This window comes from Benincasa hispida, chromosome 7 (assembly GCF_027475165.1).
Source record: "Benincasa hispida cultivar pf3 chromosome 7, pf3_genome.v1.1, whole genome shotgun sequence".
NCBI lineage: Eukaryota > Viridiplantae > Streptophyta > Magnoliopsida > Cucurbitales > Cucurbitaceae > Benincasa > Benincasa hispida.
In genome coordinates this window covers 14,670,002-14,674,902 of record NC_143484.1, presented here as the reverse complement: position 1 = coordinate 14,674,902, position 4,901 = coordinate 14,670,002, and the positions used below count along the sequence as shown (strand labels likewise).

Below are 4,901 nucleotides of genomic sequence, written 5' to 3'. Positions count from 1 at the left end.
TAACCTAATTAATATAAATTAAATCCAAATTTCTCTTATCAACTCAATTTAAATTAATTATCTTCTCTAATTTGGATCAAAACTCCAAATTTAAAGAGAATAAAGTTTAAAACCACAATTTCCCATTTTCTTTCTTAAATTTCAAATTCCTTTTAATTTTCAAAATCCTAAGTCTTTTCCTTTTCTTTATTTCAGATCTATATCCAAAATAATCCAAAAATTCCAAATCTCTTATCAAATTAATCTTAAACCAATTAACTTAACTTTTGCTCCAAAACCATAATTAGAGAGAACACACAATCCAATAGTTGAGATGAATTACATCTTTTTAAATATTTAATCAATTTAAAATCAGACTTTGAATTAAAATTCTAATTTTTTTTTAATTATCTTATCTCCCAAATTAAACTTTTATCCCCAATTGCCTGGAAAATTTAGAACATCATAGAAACTTCTTATCTACTAGCAATTTGGATCTAAGAATAACGTGGTTGTACTTGGGACAATATTTAATTTTGAAGTGGATGGTGACAACGTTAAAGTGTCAATTGACATAATCATAGACAATGATTGTTCTATTCTCGTACCAACAAATGAAGGAGGCAACATACTCTCACAAGAAATAGGTTCATATTTGCTCTAGCCACTACACTTGTAATAATTAAATAAAAAGTAACATGTTTAGATTTATATGATATTGTATATAGAGATGTCACGGGAGCGGGGTGTGGGGTCGGGAATGTCATTCTCCATTCCCATATCCACTCTCTATTTCATCCTTCATCCCTGTAAAATTTTCCATGAGGATCAGGTCCCTTGGGGAATTCGCGGAGATCGGATTTCTCACGGAGAATTTTTTTCTTTTAGGTTTTTTTAAAAAAACATAAATTATTTTAAATTACTAGTGTGAGTAAATTTTAATTAAATAATTAATTATATCACTAAATTATTTATTATGATTATTTTTACACGACAATTTGAATTTAAATATAAATTACTCAAATTTTGGTCTTAAAAATCTAATAACTTTTTTAGTAGAAAGCAATAAATATATACTAAGTTATTCACATATATAATCTAAATTTAAATTTTCAATTTAAACATTTTAATTATCTCGATCAATAAACAATCAAACTTAAAATTTACAAATTTACTTGTAAAATTTATAGAAGTTAAAAAATTAAATTATGTCACAAGTTAGTTTGACCAATAGTGTTAAACAATATCACACAATTCATGGATAATTTAAGACTCCACAAAATAATAATAATAATAATAATAACAATAATAACAAGTTACTCATTTTGTTTAATCGTTAGTATCCATTCATGACAAATTAATGACAAGGTTTTTGTTCTTAAAAAAAAATGAAAAAGTTGTTTTAAATTTAAAGGTAAAATTGAGGTCATTTGATAACCATTTCGTTTATCTTTTTGATTTTTGAAAATTAAGCCTATTTCCCCTCTGTTTTATACAATAATTTGTATCTTTCTGAAGTACAATAGTTGAATTCTTAGCCAAATTAAAAAAACAAAACAAATTTTTAAAAGCTATTTTTTTTTTTAAATTTGACTTATTTTTTAAACATTGACAAAAAGTAGATAACAAAAGAAGAGATTCAGAGATAAAAGTAGTATCTGTAACTTAATTTTTAAAAACAAAAAATAAAAAAACCATATGATTATCAAACGGGGTATAAACAACTTATATAGGTAATGTGTTGAAAATGAAAATTCAATAGCATATTTTCTTAAGTTTAGAATTCATCAACTCATCTATATAGATAAAGTTTTATGGTGAACATTCACTAATAGAGTTTCTATGTATAGAATCCATCATCAAACCACTCAATAAGCATTACTGTTCCTGAAATAAAGGAGATCCAACTGCACCCGAATTATTGTACAATTATAGATTGCAAAGAGCTTCCACTTCATCACCAAGTATTCCTATATAAACATATCAATTTTGAAGAATAAGTAAACCAAACCAGTAGATTATAGATTCAAAGATGTTTAAGCTTCAATACCTTGTTGTTCGTCTTATTGCAACTTTAGCATGTATATCTTTTTGTATAGGAGCAAATGTTTCATATGATTCCAATGCCATAATTATCAATGGTGAACGACACATTATCTTCTCGGGTTCAATTCATTATCCACGGAGCACAGTTCAGATGTGGCCTGATCTAATTAAAAAAGCTAAGGATGGTGGACTAGACACAATTGAGACATACATTTTTTGGGATCGTCATGAACCTCAACAACGAAAGTATGATTTCTCAGGAAACCTAGATTTCATAAAGTTCTTCAAGCTTATTCAAGAAGCAGGTCTTTATGCTATCATGAGGATTGGTCCTTACGTGTGTGCTGAGTGGAACTATGGAGGCTTCCCAATGTGGTTACACAATATGCCGGGAATCCAAATACGAACTGATAATCAAGTCTACAAGAATGAAATGCAAATTTTTACAACGAAGATAGTGGATATGTGTAAACAAGCCAAACTCTTTGCACCACAAGGAGGACCAATAATCTTAGCTCAGATCGAGAATGAGTATGGAAACGTGATGGAACCTTATGGAAATGCAGGAAAAACATACATCAATTGGTGCGCTCAAATGGCCGAATCTCTTAATATTGACGTTCCATGGATTATGTGCCAACAGAGTGATGCCCCACAACCTATTATCAATACATGTAATGGATTCTATTGTGAAAATTTTACTCCTAACAATCCTAATAGTCCAAAAATGTTTACTGAAAATTGGCTAGGATGGTTCAAGAAATGGGGTGAGAAAGACCCTTACAGAACTGCTGAAGATGTAGCATTTTCTGTGGCAAGGTTTTTCCAAGTTGGTGGCGTTCTTAACAATTATTACATGTATCATGGAGGCACCAACTTTGGAAGAACGTCAGGAGGACCATTCATTACTACATCTTATGATTACAATGCACCCCTTGATGAATATGGAAACTTGAATCAACCTAAATGGGGGCATCTCAAACAACTTCATGCATCAATCAAATTGGGGGAAAAGCTTCTCACAACTGGAACTCGCTCAAATAAAAACTATAGCGACTTTGTTACTTTAACAAAATTCTCCAACCAAGCAACGGGGGAGAGATTTTGCTTCTTGAGCAACACAAATGTAAGTAACGATGCCACCATTGATTTGCAGGTAGATGGAAAATATATTGTTCCAGCTTGGTCAGTGAGTATTCTTGATGGTTGTAATAAAGAGATTTACAACACTGCAAAAGTTAATTCTCAAATATCTATGTTTGTAAAGGAGAAAAATGAAAAGGAAAATGAGCAACTCTCATGGTCATGGGTTGCAGAGCCCATGAGAGACACTTTACAAGGAAAGGGCACATTTAAAGCAAACCATCTTCTGGAACAAAAAGGAACCACTGTCGATGGAAGTGACTACTTATGGTACATGACGAATGTTGAGTCCAATGCAACATCCTCTCTTCAAAATATTACACTTCAGGTGAATACGAAAGGTCATGTGCTTCATGCTTTTATAAATAGTAGGTATATAGGATCACAGTGGAGAAGCGATGGCCAAAGTTTTGTGTTTGAGAAACCCATTCTATTAAAATCTGGAACCAACACCTTAACCCTATTGAGTGCCACAGTTGGACTCAAGAACTATGATGCATTTTATGACACTATACCCACAGGAATTGAAGGAGGTCCTATATATCTAATGGGAGATGGAAAGGTCGCAGCTGATTTGTCATATAATACGTGGTCTTATAAGGTTGGTTTAAATGGAGAAATGGAACAATTTTACAACCCATTGTTAACACAAAAAATAAAATGGGATGCATTAAATAAAAAATCAATTGGAAGGCGAATGACATGGTACAAAACTAGTTTTAAGACCCCTTTAGGAACTGACCCAGTAGTATTGGACATGCAAGGAATGGGAAAAGGCCACGCTTGGGTAAATGGGCTAAGTATAGGTCGATTTTGGCCTTCTCTTATTGTTGGAAATGATGGTTGCAATTCTACATGTGACTATAGAGGTGCATATGACTCTAAAAAATGTGCTGGAAATTGTGGGAATCCCACTCAAAGATGGTATCACGTCCCAAGATCATTTCTTTCAAATGACACAAACACTTTGATTTTATTTGAAGAAATTGGCGGAAATCCTCAACAAGTGTCAATTCAAACCATTGCCTTACGTACTATTTGTGGTAATGTTAATGAAGGAAGCACCTTAGAGTTGTCATGTCAAGGAAGTGATATCATCTCTGGAATTCAATTTGCTAGCTATGGAGATCCAAAGGGACAATGTGGTTCATTTATGAAGGGTTCATTGGATGTAGGAAACGTATCTACTTTGGTGAAAAAGGCTTGTATTGGTATGAAAAATTGTTCAATTGAAGTAAGTACAAAGTCATTTGGATCAGGCAACATTACCAATTCATCACCAAGATTGGCAGTTCAAGCAATTTGTTCCAAGAATTGAGGAACATGAGCTATGTATTTCTACTTTTCTTTTATATATATTAATTTATAGTTTGATGTAATCTATGCAAATGATTACAAATTTTTGAGCTAATCCAATAATTTATATTTCATTCTTTCCTTCTCGTCTATTTACTAGGTGAAACTCTTTTCTCTGAAATTTATCCTCTTAATTTATTATTGAGTATTTCTTCCATCAATGGTACATATTAATATTTTGGTGCGTGATTTCTTAAAGCTCCTTATGATTGGTCATAGTGGTATGTAAATTCTTCACTCTTCAACCTCGTTATTCCATTTCTATCTCCCATTTCTTCATCGTTGATGTTTTTGGGATAGTGGCTAGGAATGTGTGTATATTTTCTTTAAGAATTTTCTGATGTTGGACTAAACTATCTCCATATCTTTTATCAATA

At 31.8% G+C, this 4,901-nt stretch overlaps 1 pseudogene; it reads left to right on the top strand.

The window, feature by feature from the left end:
• Nucleotides 1-2,011: 2,011 nt before the first annotated feature.
• Nucleotides 2,012-4,486, top strand: LOC120082105 (beta-galactosidase 7 pseudogene; annotated as a pseudogene).
• Nucleotides 4,487-4,901: the final 415 nt, after the last annotated feature.